This window comes from Mustela erminea, chromosome 19 (genome assembly GCF_009829155.1).
Source record: "Mustela erminea isolate mMusErm1 chromosome 19, mMusErm1.Pri, whole genome shotgun sequence".
Taxonomy (NCBI): domain Eukaryota; kingdom Metazoa; phylum Chordata; class Mammalia; order Carnivora; family Mustelidae; genus Mustela; species Mustela erminea.
In genome coordinates, this window is record NC_045632.1 from 45,741,312 (window position 1) to 45,764,634 (window position 23,323).

General features: G+C 40.0%; 1 protein-coding gene across 1 annotated transcript in view; it reads left to right on the top strand.

Moving 5' to 3' along the window:
* The window catches only part of LOC116579026 (basic proline-rich protein-like), an 822,180-nt gene that overhangs the window by 666,013 nt on the left and 132,844 nt on the right, over positions 1–23,323 (top strand). The window lies entirely within an intron of this gene.

Sequence of the window (23,323 nt, forward strand, 5' to 3'; positions counted from 1 at the left end):
CCCTAGTACTGAATGGAATTTGCACCCTCCCCTTGGCTTTGGCTGTGGAGATGAGGCCTCCTGAACTTATACCCCCAAGTGGGGGCCTGGGATGCTCACGTGTCCGAGGGAGCGGCACTTCCTTGAAGAAAAAGCTTCTAGCTCTCTCAGGCCGTTGGATGTCCCCCTCTGATTTCCTCCTCTTTCATCTCTCCCCCATTCACTCTGTTTTTGTGGTTTGGTAGTAACATCTCTTTGGGATCGTTTCTACTCTTTTCTCCCATTGCTCTATCTCTTGCTGGTCTGGTGACAGAAGGGCTGTGTCACCTTTGAAATAGCCATCTCCAGTGAGACCTCCACAAGAGGATTCAATTCCAGCACCCCCTGTCCTGAGAGAGGAGCTGTGCGCTTTATCAGGCAGCAGCAGCAGCAGCAAGAGGAGGAATACAGATTTTTTTTTTCTTTTATCCCCCTCCTGGCTTCTGATTAGCTCCAGCAATCCAATTAGCAGAGGAATTTATATCACACAGGCCGAGGTGGCCCTACTCATCCCAGCAGCCCAAACCCACTCATAAATTCTGCGGGTACTACATCCTCCTGTGACACGGATTAATTACAATATTAGACCTTCCTGAGTAGGTCAACCAGTGAAGGTATATGTGAATATCAGAATTGAAAAAGAGGCAAAAAGGCAGGACTTTTGTGCATCACCAAGGATGCGTGAAGGCTGCCTTGTACACCGTCTGCTCTGTGCATCTCTTGTTGTTCTAGTGTGTATCAAAGAGGCCAGGTGGGCCAGAGTGGAGCATTGTGTAGGAGTGGCTCAATCATGGCAAACCCATGTATTTTTTTCCTATCTTTGAGAGACACTTATTGTGAAACTTCAGGGCTCGTAGACACCGACTGATTTCCTGCTTCCAACCTATCCTTCCCCCCCCTCAAATAGTTAAATTATTTAAAATGGCTCCATGAAGAGAAATGCCATTATCTCCATTGGTATTCCATTCCAGTTGGGTACAATCGTGATATTGTTGTACTCTTTTATCTATCTGCAACTTCATTCCAAATTTATCCCTGCATTCATCAATCTCAAACATCTATCTCTCCATTCATCTAACTATGTTCATTTATGTATCAACTCTTTATTCTGCTTCCCAGTCATCTGTTCATCCATGTGCGTCTAGCTATCCATTTTCTAACCAGGTATTGATCTATGAATATCTTTCTATTATCTGTCATCTACTTGCCTATCCTTTGTGTCTCTATTAATTCATTCATCTGTGTTATACGTCTGTTTTCTATCTGTTCATTAATCTATCTGTGTATCTATCCGTTCAATCATCTATCATTTGCTTATCAGTTACTTTTTACTTTGTGCCTTTTGTTGGTTATGATCTTAACAGAGTCCCACATTCACATTCCCAATCATTTTTAAGGTAAATAATGCCCAATTTTCTAATGAAGTCTGTAAATGCCATCCACTTCATTATCTGTTCTCTGGTTTAAAAGTCTTATAAACTAAAGAAGTCAGTAAAATCACATGATTTTAAATGAGTTAAAAATCGCAAGGAAAATGTTTTATCCTGGATTCCTGGGATATTTTCTTTGCTTAATAGAAGTATGCATTTCTACTCCCTTTTGGGTTTTGTGTTTTTTTTTTTTTTTTTTAGTTTTTTTTCAAGATTTTATTTATTTATTTGAGAGAGAGATAAAGTGAGAGAGAGTGAGAACACGAGAGGGGAGGAGGACAGAGGGAGAAACAGACTCCCTGTGGAGCTGGGAGCCTGATGTGGGACTCCATTCCATTCTGGGATTCCAGGACCATGACCTGAGCTGAAGGCAGTTGCTTAACCAACTGAGCCACCCAGGCGCCCTCTACTCCCTTTTAAACCATGGGTTTAAAAGAAGGGAAATTTCAGGTAATGTCTTACACACAAATCTCATTCAGGATGCTGTGTCTACCACTAAGAGAACTTCATGCAAGAGATCCAATTCAACCAGAGTTAACATGAGATTATTTTTATTGTAAAGCAAAGCAGATACTAAACCCTAGCATGGTAATGTGATCATACTTGTTTGGGTTTATCTTGTACCCAGGTTGGCAGTGGAGTAGCAATTTGGGAACTAAAAATAGATTTTTCCCCCCCTCATTACTTTTATTCAGAATACATTCAGGTCTGGACCAAAATCTGAGATTCAGCATCTTCTCAAGATGACCTCTAGTTTGTTAGTACCCAAGAAAATGTGTCAATGAGGCATTATTGGGTTGGGGAAAAACGTTAATGGATAAACTTCATTTCTGTTTGGGATAGAAACTACCGTTTGTTGCTGTGAGTAAGGACTGAGGTATTTGGTGGGCTTTTCTCTGTGTTTCCAGAGAATCACTTCCCAAACAACAGGCCAGGTCAGAATCCTAAGAGTAGTCAATCTTAGTGTCTCTGACACTAGCCATCTCTAATATTCTGTTAATTTGTAGCCAGTATGATCAGTTGAGGATCCAAGTTTGGCTGTTTGTTTGTGTGTGTGTTTAACTAAATGGAAGTGTATTGATAAAGATAAAGCCAGGCACCTGGGTGGCTCAGTGGATAGGGGTTAAAGCCTCTGCCTTTAGCTTAGGTCATGATCCCAGGACCTTGGGACCCCACATGACACTCTCTGCTCAGCAGGGAGCCTGCTTCCTCCTATCTCTCTCTCTCTCTCTCTCTCTCTCTCTGCCTGCCTCTCTGCCTACTTGTGATTTCTGTCAAATAAATAAATTTTTAAAACCTTCAAAAAAAATTAGTGCTTAGTCACTTCTATTTAAAGATAAAGCCAATAAAGACCTCAACACTTCTTTTTTTTTTTTTTTTAAGATTTTATTTATTTATTTGACAGAGGTCACAAGTAGACAGAGAGGCAGGCAAGAGAGAGAGAGAGAGGGAAGCAGGCTCCCTGCTGAGCAGAGCCCGATGTGGGCTGGATCCCAGGACCCTGAGATCATGACCTGAGCCGAAGGCAACGGCTTAACCCACTGAGCCACCCAGGTGCCCCAAGACCTCAACACTTCTGAAGTTCCACTCCCCAAAGAGCAGGCAAGGACCCAAGTCATGTGTCCTCTGAAAAAACAAGGGGGATGGGGGAGGAGGAGGGGCAAGATGGTGAAAAAATGAGGGGGATGGAAACCATTCTTCTTATCATTTTATTTCCATGTGTCCCACCACCATAGCTTTCTGGATTCCATTGTAATCAGAAATCAGAAATGAAGTTACCTGATCTCATGTTCGAATCTGGTCCTCTTAGGCCAACCAGGGCCAACTTCTCCATTAGGCTCAGGAGACACAGTACCTAGGATCTGCAACACTTTCAGGGGCCCATAGAAGTGTTTTGATTTCTTTTTAAATGATTAAAATGGTAAAATTTTTGCTCAAAGAAAATGGCTTTTTTCTAAGTGTTTTTTTTTAAATAATTTTTAAGTGATCTCTATACCCAACGTGGGGTTCGAACTTACAACCCTGAGATCAAGAGCCACATTCTCTACTGACTGAGCCAGTGAGGTACCCTTCTCAAAGAAAATGCTTTAATATCTAATGTTAATATGCTTATCAATACAGTCATAAAATAAAAGTTTGAATAATCTTTAGCGAGAAAGGAGTCCATGAAGGCAAAAACACCCTGGGCTACCAAAACATATGCATGATGTGGCTTTGACATTCAACAGATTACTTTTAACTTATATATGCTCAAGCTAGTGTGGTTAAGGACCTGCTGGGTTCAAATTCTGGTGTCGTCACTTTGCTAGAGTCATTCATCTTCTCCGAATCTTTCCTTAACTGTGACATGGGGACAATGATAATACCTAATGCATAGGGATGCTAGGAAGAATGAATGAGATTGTATGTGTAAATTGCTCAGCACAGAGCCTGCACATAGTAAGGGCTCAACAAAATTTGTTATAATGATTGCTTTATTGTTATTGTTCTAGCTCTGTTGTCTTTGATTTCATTGTCTGCCTCTCTATAATGCAGCAACTATGACTAAATCAGTTCCTTTTATTTAAAAAAAAAAAAAAAGATTATCTTCTAGTCACTGTGAACAGAAGAAAAAGGTGGTAATTGAAGTTTCCTCCCTACTCTGGAAATCAGGAAAATTTCCTCTCTTAGAAGTAGTAAATTCTGTACTCTCTACCTGGAGCCAGATCTTTATTCTGTATTATAAAACTCCTCTAATAAATCAGTGTCATCTCTCTTGATCGGAGATTTGATTCTTTCCTAACCTAAAACAATTCCTGCAAAAATCTTATTAAGAACCACAGGTTAAAAAGAATATTGTCAAAACTTTCTCTCTCCTTTTTTCTCTTTACTTTATTATCCCCTCATTTTTTTTGTCATTTAACTCCAATTATGAGATGCTAAGTGCTTTTGGAAATTTCATTGTTAATATCTTCTTACAGTGCTATTAACGTAAATCAAGTTTAATAGTGTCCCAGAAAGTGTAAAAGCAATCAAAAATTCAGTACTCACGAATCATTCTGTAATTTCAGCATAAAATGTTAATAGAAATAATATCCAATACCATAAAATATCAGTAAATTCAACTTTAAATATATGTGATGAATTACTTCTCCATCCTATAGCATTTGTGGAATATTCTAGTGTGAAGTACTTAATTGGCCATGCCATACCTCAGTCACGCTAAGGCCACCAGAAGTCCCCTCCTCTGCCTTTCCTCTTACTAGCCAATCCTGGCAGAATGGACAGCTCAGTGACAGGCATTTCTTTATCCCAGGCACGCTGAGTTATTTGGCCATCAGGAAAAATGACTCCAGACCAGGGTGGGAAGTATGGTCGACTTGAAGGAATTCAAATTAATGAGAACAAAGACATTTCAGTTCAATTCTAAGAATATTGATCAGCAGCTGCAAGGCCTTAGCTCCATGTAATCAGCAAAGATGGCTAAGATAGAAGCCCTGTCCTTGAGGAGCTCACATCTCATGAGACAGACCAAGGCCAAGACACACACAACACAGCAGTATTTCAGGCCCAGCCGTGAGAACAACTATCATGCATGCCCGTAGGAAGGCTCCAATGAACCACTAGTTGGTTTGTAAATTGTAAAAGTTGGCTAAAGATATATATATAGATATATATATAGATCTATATATCTATATAGATCTATTAAACTTAAGCATTTTAAACTTTAAACTTAAAACAACATACATCTTTTTGCACAAACCACTGTCATATTGCTCATCTATAGTTTCCAGTCTTTGAAGTGAAGGGAGAATTTAAGGCATCCAAGAGGCAGTCAGAGTGCAGAATCCTTCTGTTACATTTGTCCTACCTACACGGCAGTTTTTCACAACTCACCTCAGTGTTTTCACAGTTAGTTTAGCTGTCATAAAAACAATATTTTTTTGCACCCATCTATCTCTGGTTTGTATTTTATTTCAATATGAATTTCATTAGCAAGAATGATTTCCATTAAATGGCTGGGGACTCATCCAACTGGTCTCAGGAAGGATACAATTCAGCTGGTGGTGCCAGGACTGCTCAGGTGCTCCAGGAAGTAGATGATTGTCTGGGACCACATGGAGTGCTGTAGGCATCTGTCAGTGGGGCTTCCCAAGGGAGTGGAGAGTGACTGTGAGTTTAAGTAGTCAGTGAAGTGGGTGTTGCTTCAAGAGTCTTACTCCATCAACAGAAAAGTGAGCCCAGAGACCATGCAATGTTGGGTGAGAATACAGATCCACATGGCCAATAGTCAACCTTTACTAGGGTTATATGATGTATAACACAGTGTTAATGGGTTCACCTGACATCAGGGAGCCAAGTTAGTATCCCAAATACCCACAGCTGAAGAGCTCGTAGTGACTCTGACCTCCAGTCATGTATTCAAATCTCCTTAAACCTGACTTCATTTAGCCTATAAGGATACTCAGAAAAACAAGTCTTAAATGTTTACTCTCTGTTGAAAACAGTCATATTTTCTGTATTTGTCCTAAAGGAGCTTTCCTTAAGCTAGTACTTCTTCAAGTACCGAATGCATAACTACAGTGATTTGAAAGACCACATTTGGAAGTACACTAACAACATTTAAACATTCATGTACACATATAAATTTTAACCACATAATCTCGTGTTTTCATGGATAGTGTCTCAGGATGAGGCTACATCCACTTCAGTAAAATTATGAGTCTATTGAAAGAAAAGTATGAAGTCACAGTGAAAGTGGTACAGGAATAGGACAGAATCATGAAGGTGACAGTCAAATGATTAAAGTTTAGGAAAACCAACTGAAGGTTTAAGAGAAATCTCTAAGTTCAAGTGTTCTACAATTCAGCCCTTCCACCATTCAGACCTCTCCAGCAGAAGGCTCTGGAAGCCATACGTAGTCTGGGTTCATGCAATGCAACTCACCTTTTTGGTTTCATGCCTGTTTTCCATGCCTTACAATCTGTATCCATCTGAATGAAACATTGGGGCTTGTACTCACAGGCTTGCATTTTAAAAACACCCAAGAGACCTCTTTTTAGCAAAAAATTCTGGGTGGTTGGTGCAGTCTTTCATCCGTCTGCCAACATGGAGTCCTTTTCCTTACAAACAAGACTCTGTTGGCCACAGTTCTACAAAAGGCTCCTTTTTCTCCACAGGCTACACCTAAAGATACAATGCAAGGCACTTAGAAACAACACTTGAGGAATATTGTGTATTTGAGTTGACTTGTCTTGCTTAGGTGAGGTCGACCTGCTCTCCGTGAGTCTGTCCTTGGAAATTCCCATGTCAAGAAAATTGATACAACTAGAGAAGTAACCTCAAAGCTCCATACGTAGCTGATTTGAGCAAGAAAAATTTATGAGCATTTTGTATACATGTTGTGCTACTAAATCCACCTTTTAGTTTGCACTTTCTTACTGTGTAAGGGAAAGTAATACTTTAAAGCCATGTATTTTCAACATGCCTTTTTGTATTGTCAATCTTAGTGTATGACACTCCTATGAGGAGAGATTATTCACACCTGGTAAGTATCTTGTTCATCTTTAGGAAATAATTATAACCATCAGTGATGACTTCAGTATGTTTGGTATTGAGGAGCATAAGAAAAAGATGTGAAAGGTTTCTGGGAGACAATCAGACATGTGGGGGAGAAAAAGATCTATCACTGAGTTCTGTTTAAGAGAGAAAAATTTAGAACAGCCTGAAAATCCAAAAATAGGAGTTCTATTAAGTAAAATGTAATCTGTCCATATAATGACACACAGCCATGTTGTGAAGTGATATTTAAAGACATGGAAAATATATACAATACATGAATAAGTGATTTTCTTTAAAAAAAAAAGTTAAAAAACAACATAGATAGGAGATCCCAATTTTATTTTGCAATCTATAAAAAGAGTCAACCCAAAAAGTAAAATATTTAAAATGAAAACTTTTATGTAAATAATATGTAAAAAGAAAATAAATACTTATATATAAAAGCATATAAAATAGACATCAAATTGTAACTATGAACAAAAGTATTACAGGGTTCTTTATTTCTTCTCTCTCTTTTTTTTTTTTTTACATTTTCCAAATTGTCTATGATGGTCACATATCTGTTATGTGAAAAAAATCTTAAATATAGATATATAGTTATAAATATATATTATAAGACAAGACACAGATAGCAACCTGACATACAGAATTACTTTTATTTTTGAGGCACTTGGTTTTAATGTCACCAATTTTGTAATCCTAGAGGCATGTTTATCTAGTAAACCCAGTTTTCCATTATGATCATGGCCATCGGTTGGGATGTTGTGATTAGTCAAATCTTCTTAGAAGTATCCCACGTGGAGTACCAGTTTTCAGAGAATTCAAATATAAATACGATGAAACTAGGCAATATCAAAAATAATTTAATCATTTTACATTGATTTAGAAGGAATCTTGTAATCCCTTAATGCTCCAGTATTCTTTTCATTTGGAACATCAGTGACCTCTGAGCAGAGGATGCACAGAGGTGGGAGTTAATGTCCAGTTCAGTGCCCAGCTCAGCATCTCCCTAAAGACTTCCTGGCCCGTCCGTCACACTGAGGTGATGTCATCCCAACTCTCTCTGAGGTCTTGGGTTTTTAGTATACACCTCATCCTGTGACATTCTGTCAGCTCTTTGTCTGCCTCTGTCCAAGCCTCTGTCCAGCATAGCCTCAAGGTCAATCTTCTAGGAAGGTCAAAATTAAGTCATATCCAGACCTCAGATATGGTGGCTCAGTTACAACAATGGGGTTCTGGTATGTTTCCTTGTCCCTAATGAATTCCAAGGTGCAGTAGCTCCAGGATCAACCTTTGGATTCCTATCTTAGTCCACTTGGGTGGCTCTAAAAAAATAACATAGACTGAATGAGTGACTTATTTTTCATAGTTCTGGAGGCCGGGAAGTCTAAGATCAAGACATCAATAGATTCAGCGTCTGATTGGGGCCCGCTTCCTGGTTCACAGATGGTTTTCACTCTGAGATCTCTTTTATAATAAGGGCACTATCCCACTCTGGAGTGTCCTATCCTCATGACCTAACACCTTCCGAAGGCTCTAAATATCATCACTTTGGGGATTAGGTTTCAACATAGAAATTTGGGGGAGACACAAACATTTAGTCCATAGTGATTACCTTGCTGTTGGAACAATGCTTCTGGACTACAGCCTTACCTCATTTAAGACATGCCCAGACATTCCCTAGAACATTCTTGTTCTGTACATACATCCTCCTTCTCTCACACAAACACATTCATTCACAGTGTTCCTTCAAAAAGGGTCCAGGGATTTTGCTACCCACAGAGCATCCTTATGAAAATTAGAAGATGGAAACTGTTCTTAGAAGACAGACAAACAAAACCAAACCCCTCTGGGTAAACACAGCTACACAGTTCCTTCATGTGGGAGGCAGAGCACAGGGCACATACATTTCAGCTTGCAGCCATTCCCACAGGTAGGTAACTTTGTGTAGCACAAACACTACACAATAAACAGTAGCAATAAGGGATTCCACAGACAAAGAATTTCAGAAAATATTGTATAGAGTGTCTGGCCTCTTGGAGATTCAGATGCATGTGGTTATATTAAAAAGCTCTGCAAAGACCTGAAAACTAAGACCTATTTAACTTCCTTGAACCTGACCTTTGACTGCATCTCTCAGACTTAACTGTCAGTGAAACCCACTCCTTGTTTTTTTTTTTAATGGTTTACAATTCACCTAGCTTTCCCCCAAATATATTTTCCAAAGGAAATCCTGACTCATTTTCTTGGAACCCTACTAATCAAAGAAAGCAGCCTTTGAGCTCTCACCAATCTGGACTCTTGGGTAGGGTCAGTCCAGAAGCAGCGATCATAGTACTCCCTACTCTGTGTCTTATGGGCTATTCCCTTCATTTCGGGCTCTCTTCTCACTAACCATTTGTCAAAACAGTGATAGAAAATTGTAATATCCCTCACACAGATGACCTCTTGGATCCAACAGGGTCCTAGCTATCAACTAGGCATGCGTTAGGTACACGTTCTGTCCCAGTCAACGGATTTCAGCCAGGCCTAACTCCCTTTTGGTTCCACAGTATGCCCTGTCCATGGACCACCTACATTACCCCCTATTTATTTCATATAATTCTTTCATCATTTCTAGTCTACCCACATAGAGCACTTAGAGGCAAGGACACGAACTTATCAAGCAATATTGATTGAGTGCCTCTAGTATCAGTACATGTTGACAGTCTACTGAGAGTAAAATATGTTAATAACTTGACTCATCAAAAACTGCAACAACAACATTAGAGTTGTACATCGTTCATATGAATTTCTGTTTTATGAAAACAAACTCAGGGACACCTGGGTGGTGCAATCAGTTAAGCATTGGATTCTTAGTTTCAGCTCAGGTCATAATCTCAGGTCGTGAGATTGAGCCCTGCCTTGGGCTCCATGCTCAGCACGGAGTCTGCTAGAGATTCTCTCTTCCTCTCCCTCTGTCCCTTCTGCTCATGTTCTCTCTCACTCCCTCTCTAAAACAAATAAATAAATCTTTAAAAAAAAAAAAATGAAAGAAAGAGAAAAAAACAGAAACAAATCAGATCCAAGAAACCAAATGTCCATCACCAGAGGAATGCATCAACAAAAGATGGTACATCCATGCAGTGGAATATTATTCAACGATAAAAAGAATGGAATACCAATGTATGCTACAACACGGATGGAACCTTGAAGACACTATTAGGTTAGATAAAAGAAGCCAGACACAAAGGGCCACGTATGTGATTCCATTTTTTTATGAAATAGCCAGAAAAGGCAAATCTATAAATATAGAAAGCACACTTGTGGTTGCCGGAGCTAGTTGGGGAGAGGAATTAGAAAGAGACTGCTAATAGGTACAGGGCTTTGATTTGGGGTCAGGAAATGGTTCTGGAACTAGAGAGTAGTGATGGTTGCACAAGCTTGTGAGTGACCTAATGCTACTCCATTGTATACTTTAGAATGGTTAGGATAATAACTTACGTTATGTGTCTTTACCACAATCAAATACTGTAAAGATGCTTACAAGAATTAGTTTGTCATTCCCTGGAGCTGGCTCAGGACTCTTTTCCATAACCTTCACCCGTAAAGTTTCTCTGGACAGGTTAATCACTGCTTCTCTATTATGAGATTTTCGGATTGGAATTCCTTTTAGTTGTGTAGGCCAAAGCATATTGAATAATATACCATCTTTTGTTGATGCATTCCTCTGGTGATGGACATTTGGTTTCTTGGATCTGATTTGAGTTTGTCTTTTTCTCTTTCTTTCATTTTTTTTTTTTAAAGATTTATTTATTTGTTTTAGAGAGAGAGTGAGAGAGAACACGAGCAGGAGGGACAGAGGGAGAGGAAGAGAGAATCTCTAGCAGACTCCGTGCTGAGCATGGAGCCCAAGGCAGGGCTCAATCTCACGACCTGAGATTATGACCTCAGCCGAAACTAAGAATCCAAAGAAAACAGTTTCCTGTTTCTTATTTAGGCATGGCGATGACTCATTACAGAATTTTCTGGTGTGCTATCTCTAGCCTCCTAATGTATATAAATCTAGATAAGATTGTGCTGTATTAGGCTCCATTTTGGGTACCCCATTCTGCAGGATGAGTGATTCTTAAACTGTGCTAAAGATGGCTGAACTGAGGAGATGCAAGAGTGGGGGTGGGGGACAGGAGAAGGATGGAGTGACATAAAAGCTTTTCCTCTCAGAATCAAACTGAAAGAAACCATAACTTTTATACTCTAGAAAAGGCTCATGGACAATATAAATCCCACAATATAAATATAAATCACCAATCAATTTTTTTTATTTTTATCTTTTTAGTCTTGGCATCTATAGGTTAAAAGAAATTGGATTTTTTTTTTTTTTTTTAGGTTAACTACAAAGCCACCAGCAGGGGGAAGTACACAAAGGGATGTCAGGACTGCCTTGGGGCCCCAAAATATCCTGGGCTCCTCTGTAAACAGGGGGGTTTCTTTTGTGCCTTCAGTGGAAAAAAATAGCCCTATTGTGAGACTGTGAGAGAAACAACCTTTAATCCTTGCAAAGCCCAATAATATTATGTATATTGACTAAAACCCTGTAGAGTGGGCCTGACAGGGTTTTTTCATTACCACGGTACATTGTAACCTAGCTACCTTTGAAAAGTAACCAACATCGAGAGGCACTTGACATTTGCAAAGTATTATGGGTGTCCTCTCTATGTCCTCTCAAGTTCCCAAATTTACAATGGTCTTAATTTAAAAGTTAAGCCAGGGGATCAATTGCTTAGTGTAGGGCCAGGCTGCCCTTTTTAAAACAAAACAAAAAATACCAAACCCCCGTGGGCCAGTGTGACCTGCCTTCCTCATGTGGCTCAGGTTTTGGTGGGTTGCACGTTGTTTTGTGTTTAATTTTGAAGGAATGTGTCCAAACCCCAACCGGACGGTCATGTTCCACTCCTCCAGGTGTTGCTGAGACATAGGAAGGCAGCAGCAGCTGGTAATGAGTTGGTGAAAATGAAAAAGGAACATAAGTAGCTTCTTTAGCAAATCCCCTGGAAATGACACAGAGCCTTGAGGATCGATAGCATCGATCTATCCCAGGGCTACAGCCCTGTTCCATCTGACTTGTCTGCGACAGTCAGTCCAAGGAAAACAGCAACATTATTACGGGCAAAACTGTGACCAAATCAACTGGGAAAATCAAACTCCGGCCTGCTTTTGGCTCCCTCTATTTGGGCAGTGGCCATGGGTCAACATTAGAGCAAGGATCAGGCTGAAATCCCAAGGGAGAACTTAAGTGGGCCATGGCCTTGCTTTCAGAACATATCTTTATGACCTTAGACGATATTTGCACCACTGTGTGTCTCCTACTGAAATCCAGATCACTGTATAAATCTAGACTCCTGAACTGGGAAAATGAGGAGTCTAAGTTACATTCTTAAAAATGTTCAGACAACATCTGAGTCTGTTGTATGCAAATGGTCTATTGATGTTTCTAGTCAAAACCAGGCAGGTTGTAATCATAACTAAGTAAATCCAATTTGTTTATTATAGGCTAGGGCTGGCACTATGAAGATGAATGGACTGACTCTTGACTCTGGAGTTCTGTCTTCTCAGAGAGAGAGATACAATACTGGGGTATCCAGTAGGATGAGTACTGTCGTAGCCAATCATGAAAGTGCTCTAGAAACCCAAAGGAGGGGAACCAATCAGGTTGGGAAGGTTTTGCAGAGAAACTGACACTCAGGGTAGAGCTTGACTGGGAGAAGCCTTGAGTGCCATGGTAGAGAATTTGACTTGTCCTATAAGCAGCAAAGAACCATGAAGCAAGGGGCTAATATAATCATATGACAATTTTGGAAAGATAATTCAGGATTATCAGTCTTGATTGTATCAGTCAGCTATGGCCACACACTGCTGTATAACAAACCTTCCCAAAACATCTTAAAACAGCAAACATTCTTCCCCTCCCCCTTGTGTGAGCTGGCTTTGGCTCTGCTGTGCTTGCGTGGGATCAGCAGAACTTGGCTCCAAGGTGTGAGATGGGTTCAAGTCAGCTCCAAGGGTCTTGTCGTTCTTTTGAGACCACGTGTTATCCAGACCATATTATTCTCATGCAGACTAACGGAGCCAGAGAGCAGGAACAGAAAGACACAGTTCCTCTTGAGCCCAATCAAATCACGTGGTTGAATCACCCAGCAATGCAATGAGGAAATATCCTCCACTTTTTGTGGGAGGAACTGCAAAGTCACAAGGCAAAGGGTAGAGATGTACCAGTTCTAATACACAGAGGTCAGGAAGAATTGCAAACAGTGATTCATTCCACCATACCAGGAAGAGGACAGCTGGGGGTGGAGAGCCATCGGGGGCTTATGATATGTTGAGTATGGTCCATGTAAAACAGACGGAAGCAATTCACTGAGTGACACAGAGAACTTTTCTGAAACTACAGAGTCCAACCAAGTTGGCCTCACCCATATATTTAGAACAGGGAGAAAACTCTAGCTAGAACATTATTAAATGGCTGGTTGAAACATTTAGGAATTCCCGGTTGAATTATAGTCTTGGCAGCAGCTGCCTTCCAGATCCATCTGGTTTGAATTGGCAAAACTGCAGCTGTGCTTGTTGGTATGGGTAAGCCTTTCTTTTGAGTAATGGGCCTGCATGGAAGGGGTGGAGAAAGGGAAGAGTAGGATGAGGCTGTTGTCATGAAAAATGGGTAGAGAGAACAACAGCTACTACTGTTTTGCTCAGCAGCAGGGAAGTGGGCCTGTGGTTCTGGACTGGAAGACAGATTCTTGTAGGATTAGTGGGTCCCTTCTGCAGTTCTAGAGCTGTCATACCCAGTAGATGCTGTCACATCACATACTTGGGTTATGAATTGATTGTTTCGCTTTTATGGGTCTGGTATAATTAGTTTCACATTTTTAATTTATAGCATCAGCTAAGCTTTTTAATCCGTTATTTATGGCAAAGAACTAAGAACTAAATTGCCTCCTGCCCCCCTCACAGAAAGCATTTCAATCCCACAGTTTAGTATCAGTTGTTTGGCTAAGACATGTGGCCTCCTTAGAGGAAAACTTCTCTCACAGAGCAGTTGCTGTGGCTTCTTTGCATTTCTTCATGTTGGAGTTCTGGAAACCCTGGGGGCAGTGGTGGCGGGGTGGCGGGTGGGGGGGGGTAGCCTCAAATGTTTAAATGGAATAATGTTTCTCTAAAGCACTGCTTTAGGAGAAAGTGAAGCTGGCAGGGTTGAGAAATTCATGCCAGAAAAGTTGCACTGAAAGAAAAGCTCTTGTGTTTGGTCACATTTTCTGTCTTTGGCTGCCCTCTACGCAGCCCTCAGGTGTATCATGATCTTTCTGAAACCACGAAGGTCCGCTGAGCCTCTAAGAAGCAAACTCAAAGAGCTGGGGGATATAGGAAGAAATCTATGCTGTTAGCGAAGGGTCTTGGAGACTTAGGCAAGTGAAGGGCAGAGCAGCCTGGTAGACTCAGAAAGGGTCCTGATCTTCCTCTGGTTCATTTACTAGGGCTTCGGGTACCTCTGATCTGGTTCGGAAGAGCAGCTGGGAGGTTTTGTCATCTTCCTCCTGTTGAGTTGTATTGATGTCCACACCATAAGTCACTTTAAAAAAAAAAAAAAAATCACAGTCACACTTACAGATCTGAAAAGACCGGATCCGCCGTACCTCACACTTAGCATGGTCGGTGAGATGGCACTGGGGAGACATGGACTGTTGCCAGACGGTAGCCCCCATGGTAGCTTGAGCTGTAAGCTATCGTTTAGGCTTCTATCCTGACTTTGATCCTTTGCCCAAGCCCATTTGGGCTGGAGTGTTGAAGGGTTAAAGATGAAGAAGCAGACCGCAGCAGGAGCAGCTCCTACAGGACAAAGGAGGCATTGATGCTGAGCTGGGGTCCTCCCCCTGCCCCCACTCTCATCTAGGCAGCGGGGTCTCAGTGTTTACTGAATGTTAAATAAATACCAATTGAATCGTATGTTTAATGAGGTGTATCAAACATGTAATAAGATACATATCTATTAAACAGTTGTGAAATCTCCGTAAATATGTTCTTAATAATAAAGGGTGCAGATGGCTTGCAGATTGGACCGAAGAACAAAGACTAAAGGAGCTTATGGAAGGAATAGGAGAGCCATCTTCTGAAAACTGAGAAGACAGCTGATTTTCAGCCAGAATTTGATACATGTATCTGTGCTCAGCTAGAGCAAAAATGGGACCCAGGCCCATTAAGGAGGAGACTATCAACTTTGAAACCTAAAGACTAGGAGAAACAGCGACTAAAATTAAAGACAGAGAAATGGTTGCTCACAAAAATGTCACCAATGTTTGAAACACACCCTCAGGTTTTAGCAGTACATGATTCTCAATATCACACAGTCACCCCTCAAATGTCCCCAGACTGCAGGGCCTCGCCAAGTATTAGAAAACAAAGGAGTCACACGATATGTAGGTAAAGGATTATTAACTTGTTTTTCTTTCTTTAAAAAGTGGTAATCATCATATTATATTGCAATATGCTATTGAAGTTACATCAGCAAACTACTCTTGAAAACCGATCTCTTTCTCCTGGCATACACGGGTCAGGCTAAGAGCCTGTGTGAGTGTGATTGTTTGCCAAATAATTGCGGAGGGAAAAGAGGGGGACAGCAAAATTTGCAGAGGCTGGGTATCTTAGAGTGGGTTCTGAAATAAACACAAACCTAGGGCCACGCTTCCCAATCCTTCTCAAGCCTTCACCTACAACAAAAACTATTCTTTTTGTTCAGCAGACTGGAATAATCCAAGGTTGGGTGCTCTCGGCTCAGGGGCTCTGATCCCTCGGGTCTTGCCATGCCATCTTGAGGGCAACATGAATCATTTTCTCAACACAATTTGGGAAGCCTTGTCCTAGACCATACAGAGCTTCCAGATGCCAAGTGTAACTGTCTATCTTTCAGATCAGAAGCCACCCCAGATTTGAAGCAGTCAGAAAGTGTGCAGATGTATATATAGTTATATAGCAATAATTAACATTTATATTGCTTCCCATGGATTTGATATTGTTCTGAGTGTTTATATTACTAACTCAAACAACACAATAACTATGAGCTGGTTATTATTCCCTCCATTTAAGAAGTGAGGAAGCTGAGGGACACAAAAAGAAAGTCCCTTCCCTAAGATCTCCCAGCTGGTAAGTGGTGGCGTGAGGGAACGGGGGTGATCTAAGTCAGCTGCTTTGGCTAGAGAGGGCATATTTGTCATTCCTACTCTGGAACAGCACTTTCCAAGAGTTTTTGAGTCATGGGTCACATAGAAAAGACCTTCTGTAGAATATATTGAAATAAATACTGCAGATAGACCACTCACAGCCCCAGGTGTAGGGTTGGGCCAGAGCAGCAAGTGGGCCACGTGGCTCCATCTCCCACACCGGAACCCTCTTGTCCTATACCCATGTGCCACGGCATGCCAGTTAGAAAGTTCTGCACTGTACAGTTACCTGGGATGCTCACAGCAGGATTATTTCCAGCAGCAGACTAATGCTTCCCAACAAAGCATTTGATAGACTTGCTCCCTCTTGGAAATGGGTAAAGTCCATATGTTAACATGCTAGGGAGACCTCATAAAGTTAGATGTCAAGGTATATTTGTTGGCACGGAGGAGAGATGTTCATAATACCTTACGGTAAAAAGAAAATCAAGTGACAAAATAGTAAGTAAAATTTGATCTCTTTTTCATTTTCTAAAACAGGACATATGTCTGTATAAATATCTATATCCCTATATCTGTTTACCCCATCCTTTTTCCATAATGAACATGGGTAACTTGAAAGTTTTTTCTTTGAAGAGAACTCACCTGCTTAATTCCTACAGACGAATTATTAATGTGTAGATTCCACTTGAGTCTAAATGTACTTACCCCAGACCAGTGACTTTCAACCTTTCATTGTTGTCGTTTCTAGCAGTAGAATTCTTTTTCTAATAAAATCTTACTGGCAGCCTCAATATATAAAAACAGACCGAACAGAGCTTCTCTGATTGAAGCCAGGTGTGAGGCCCAAAGCCCACTGCCTACTTACCACCCTCCTTCCCCACCACCCCATTTGCAGCTGGGCCTGGTCCACAAAATGCCACCCTGGACCACGACAGGAGAATCCTGGTAGCCCAGAAGACATGTTTGGAAAGAATAAGTCTATCTCAAGCCTCAAAATCATTATAACAGAGAAATAACAGAAAACTCTACTATGAAAAAGGAAGATTCTTTGGGACTTACCTTTAAATGCATAGGCTGTTGCCAAACCCTGCTGTACAGGTACTAATTAGGGACAACCAAGTAGTTTGTCCACACGGCAGCTTCCTTGCATCTAGCACAATGCCTCCATCATGAGGACAGGTAAACTTGCCCTGCTTTGTATTTTCACTTTTACAGCTTGTTCTTGTTCTCTCTTCATTTCTGTATTGTCCTTAAGTGTCCCTGAACCTCAGGAAGAGTCCAGAAAGAAATCCAATGCCCAGAAACTCTACTTTCTCACACCTCATTTAAGCTTGCTTCCATGAAATGTTTACTTGCCTCTTCAGGGGGCAAATCTACTGCAGTTGGTAGAAGTTAATTTTAAAGAAAACAAGGTTGTTGTTTTTTTTTAATACAATATGGTCCCCAACAATCAACCAGGGTGTGACAGAATGGAACTGAGCCACAACACTGCCCTGATGTAGACTTTTAATCTAAATCCATAGCTGTTGACATCATCTTGTGTTTCTCTAGAAAGGACTCAACAACAGTCAACCAAAGAGATAAATTTTTGCTTATGCTTATTATTCATTCTCAAGAAGAAAACTAAATAGATCCATAATGTAGAAGAATTAGGTCCATGATCATCCCATCATTGGAGAGCTCTAGTCTTGTCAACGTTGCCTCCCAATTGTTCAGAAAAACAAAATAACATTCGAAAAAAATCTTTCTGAAAATAAGCTGGATGTTCCTACCTCTTCTCTTTCCATGGTTTTCTTGTCTGCCATCTGTGTTGTCCCTCAACATAAGAGCAGCATGATGCTTAGAAAGGATTAATTGTGACACTATAAGCTCAACTCTGCTGAGCTGAGTTGAAATCTTGTTCTGTATGCTACAGGTTATTAGGGTTAGCTGAAAGAATGTGCATTTATTTACTGAAGGTACTTTATAAATCAATACCTTGTTTTTGAATTCAGGTCAATAGGAATAACTCTGAAACACAACCAACAACTACAGCAACCCTAAAACAGCACTTTCAACTTATTGATTTTTAGAAAAGTATCTTTTCCTGGCATTATTCACACACTCTTGATAAGCAACTCAATGCAATCAAAAAATCTAATGGATTCTTTTTTACCCCCCTAAATATATATTTATATATTTTTCAACATGCCTTTGAATTGCAGCCAGTTAGGTTCTTTGAAAAGGATAAGTTTGGGAGAGACATGAAAGATGGAGTTTGCATTTATTCCTTCCCATTTGTACAGAGAGGCATTTCGCTGACTCAGTGTTAGAGCACGGCTCACCAGATCCAACAGCTGTTTACCATTTAATTTCATTCAGTCTTTTGGCGATTTTAGATATTTCTTGAGTTTTGCTGAGAAAATTTCATTTCTTCTCATGCACCAGTATTTATGAAGCAGCTTAACCAGGCATGGTCTTGTCCTGGGGCACTTCAAAAAGCATATGTAGCTAGAACATTTCTTTCTTTCTTTCCAGGCTAAGTATTTTTTTCTTTTTTTTTTTTTTTCCAGGCTAAGTATTTTTAATCTGGGTGTCCATAGACATCACAGCTTTGGTGAACTTGCAGAGTTCCTTACAAACATATGTATGTGCGAGTGTGTGTACGTGGGCGCATGCGCATGCTCCTTTCTTGGAGAAGGAAGAACCTGCATGGTTCCTAGGGGAACCGTGACCCTGAAATGGCTGTGAATCGTTGCTTTGGAACAGCAGTTCTCAAAGTGCGGTCAGGGAATCTCTGGATTTCCTGTGGTCTCTGAAGTCAAATTATTTACATATTAATAAAAAGACCTTGTCTTTTTCACTCATTCTCTCACAAAGGTACCTTGGAGCTTTCCAGAAACTACCTAACATAGTATATTGCAACAGATTAGACTCAGAAGCAGATCTGAGAATCTAGCTGTCTTAAGACTAGATGCTAGAGATTTACAAAATGTGATGCAATGCCACTCCTCTCACCAAATTATTTTGGTTTGGGAAATGTAATGTTTTTATGAAAGTATGTGATTTGTGTTAACATGTAATGGGTGTATTATTTTATTTCTAAATGACTCAATTGTTTAAAAACGGTTTCCATTTCCATCTTTCCTATATCCAGACAAACCAAAGCTCTTTGGCATCCTTAATAACTTCTCAGATTATAAATAGACCCTGAGGCCAAAGAAGTTTGAGAATCTCTGCTTTAGAAGATTTGGGGCTTTCTCTGAGCAACTAACAGGGCAAAGTAAAAATAACCATACAGCCTGAGAATTAATTTTACAAGCGGACAGTATGTACTGTTCCTGAAATATTGGGTTGAACCACATGAAATTGCCAGTGTTCGACCATTATTTGCTTTTAAAAAAATGGTTATTTCATTTGGTAAGCCTAATGAAAAGATGATACTATTATTTATTATGACTTTAGCTTTTCGGATTTGTCTGGGCAGTGCTGTAAGTTTTGCTGCTTTGTCTGCACACCCTTATCCAGGTTCCTTTTGTAAGCGAACATTTTCTTTTCTAAGTACTTTCTTCAAACTTTGATTATGAGAGTAGTATATGACTTAGGAGAAGTAGAGAAACGTGCCAGAAGGGTCATCTCTAATCCACCATCTAGAAATAGTCTCCTGTGGAGCATTCTTACCAATATATTACGTTCATTTAGTTATCAAGGCATTTTTCACCTAAGTAAGAGCATATTGTATTTTTTCAATCGTGAATCCTATGTTTATCATCTAACACTATTATTTTAACAATCTCCATTTTGTTTAAATCTCATCACTAAAAAATGTGTGATATTTTTCTGATTATAAAAATGAACACATTCATCTTTGTCATCTTTGAAAGTATAGAAATTTGTGAAGAATTAAATAACTCTAAGTATCACCATCCAGAATAATCATGCTTATGATTTTGTTGTAGTTTTCTCTCTGTCTACACATATCATTATATACTCTTTATATCCTATTGTTTACATGGTTTTTTTTAAAGATTTTATTTATTTACTTGACAGAGAGAGATCACAAGCAGGCAGAGAGGCAGGCAGAGAGAGAGAGAGGGAAGCAGGCTCCCTGCTGAGCAGAGAGCCCGATGCGGGACTCGATCCCAGGACCCTGAGATCATGACCTGAGCCGAAGGCAGCAGCTTAACCCACTGAGCCACCCAGGCGCCCTGTCTACATGATTTTATATTCTGTTTTTCATACGATGAACAGTTTTTGTGTTAGTGGGAAACTCGTCATGAACAGTTTGTTTATGGGATAAATATTAACATGTTATGTAACATTATCTGTTACCTATCCCTCTGTTTTTTATATTGTTGGCACTCTTTCACAAACATAAATAAGGCTGCTCTGAACATTTTTGGGCAGACATAAATCTTTTTCTCTACTGGAGATTTTCACCTGGTTTCCCAAAAATGCAATCATGCCAGCTTGGAGGTTTCTGTCACACTAGCAACCCTACTGATGGTATTAAAGCACAGGACATAGAGGAGACCGAGTTCTAGAGGAAAAGAACTAGCTTCCCAATTCCGTAGGAAAGATTCCTCGAAGTTGAACTGTTGAGCCAGAGGGCATGAACATACATTTGGCTCTTTTCTTGCTGAATTGCTTTCTAAGAAGTTGTCCCGATTGACATTTCCATCAGCCACGTTGGAGGGGCTGTTTTACTGATCCATGTCAGAAGTGGGTTTTCTCTGTGTCTCTTCGCCCTCCCCACCCCTTTCGTCCCCTCCTGTCTGCTCCTCTGTTCTCCCCTCTCCTCTGTCTTCCCAAGGAAATGAACAGGAAAAATGTTATCTTATTTTAATTTACATGACTTTGATCTTCAGTGATGTAGAAATTGTTTTCCCAGATATTATTTGCTGTCCACTAACTTTGCCTCTCTCTCTCTCTAGCGAGTCACTTTTGTTTTCAAGATGGCTAACTAGCGCTGGAGTCAAACCTTAATAGCTCTAGACTATAGTTATAAAATGAGAGAAACCAACTGACCCACCGGGCACTGAACTCATTTTTTGGGCTTCATTACTACCTAGTTGCTAACCAAAAGAACTAACCAGCCACTGTTAGAAATATTCCTGGCTAGAAATACAAAATGTTGAAACCACAAGTAACCTTCTCATTATACCCTACACTGGTCAACATCCCACTGCAGTCTAATTTAGGACCCTGTAATTTAAGAGGAAAGTGAATAACTTATACTTCAAAAAAAGAGCAGTAACAGAAGAATAAACTGGTAACTGGCCTTATTTAACTGGGAAACAAGTGGTTAGGAAGCCCTGCATCTCATCTGATACCTCCCTGCCTCTTCTTTGGGGTTGAAGTTTCTCAAATAATCTCAAGAGTCTTTCCCTGTATCTGTGAATCAATACATTTGAGATAGTAAGTCTGACGAGACAGAGGCATGTCTAAGTCTTTTTTTTACAATTTTGTACTAATAGATCCTTTCTAAGCATTCTGTTCGGTTGTATATTGAGGTGGTGGCCTTGTGTAGGGGTTAAAAAGAAAGGTGGGAGAATTGTTATAAATACATTTAATAGAAAAAATACTGAATACACGATGTTGTGAGAGAAACCCCAGATGTCAGTACAAATCTTTGAATGGTAACCTTGAGAAATCCTACTAAGGTGTAACCTTAATTGTGGTCTAGATAAGAAGGTAGTTGTGAGCTATAAGCTGCCCTAGGGATAGAAGGAAATCAAAATTGAAGGGGAAACACCCTAAAATAAATGTCTGGAAACAGCAAAGTCCCCGTTTTCCTGAGTTCTGTTGACCAGATCTCTCTATTAATTATCCCCCAGGCCTGACCAGTTATGAATAATGGTTTGAATGATGACCTGGTGGAAATAGCAAGAAATGTTCTTGAAGTGCCCTCTGACTCACCGAAGAAATACTAAATTAAACATATTTTGTTGTGGTCTAATTCTTTCAAAATTGGTAATCCATGTGTGGTGTATATGATAATTCCATATTAATGTTCTATTTAACCCGAGTGCGATTTGAGTAATCCATTTCCCCACAACAGTGAAGAGTTGATGCTGGTTTTTGAGATGGAGCTGAGCACAAATCAGTTGCATCTCTATTGTACATTGCTCAAGGAATTTACATGAGCACAGCTGAATATCAGTTGTTTTCTTGCCCTGTGATAAAAGTTCATTTTTAAAACCCCAAATTGCAATTTGTCAAAGTCCATTTGCCAGTTCTTTAACAATTTCAGCCAAATTGTAAATTGTATAACTGTCTGCATCATTTGCATACATAATCATGTTAGAGTGATGGTATAATCTGGGCACATCATTTACGGGAAGAGGGAACAATAGCAGCCAGCTTCCAATTCTTAGGATACTGAGAGTAATTTATTACATGGCTGATGTTTTCTTTCTAATTTCCACCAAATGATCTCTTTTAGAATGATGAGCACTAAGGATGGCTGTCCCTTGTGTATTATCTTTACTGCTTTCCTAATCTTGAATTGAGAGCCAAGATGAGCACCATGTTACATGTCTGCTTCATTCACACACACACACACACACACACACACACAGCAATTTCAGTCCAAATAATATCACAAGAGTTCAATGAAACATCCTCCTCAAATGATGCCCCTGTGTTAAATTAATTTAATCTCTGGATCTAGTTATTGAGTATTCTTTTCTGTGCATTGACAATTTGCCAATTGCTTCCTTCCTATTTTTAATCAATCTTGCAGATAATTTACCAGCCAACTAAATCGTTTTACTGGCCTATCACACTTCTCAACCCGACAGAGAGCAAAAGTAAATACAATCAGTCTTGTGTTGCACCATCAGAAATTTATGATGACCCCAGGCAAGTAGCTTTCTGCAAGACTAATTTATGTATAGTCACATCTGTCACTGTGGCACTTGGACACGTCTTAGGCTTTTTTATTAGTTATTCCTGGTAACAGCCCAGTGAGATCACAAGATAGGTTAGATACACCCTTTCTTAAGAGGCCCCTGAAATTGCATTAGATGCCCCCATCTTGAGACTCAGTCCTCAAGTCAGGAATATGGTCCAGACCAGTGATCAGCATAACCTTTAGTTCTAGGACTCAGAATCTCTGCCAGGTCCAAATTCATTATTCTGCTTATTCATTTCTTCCCC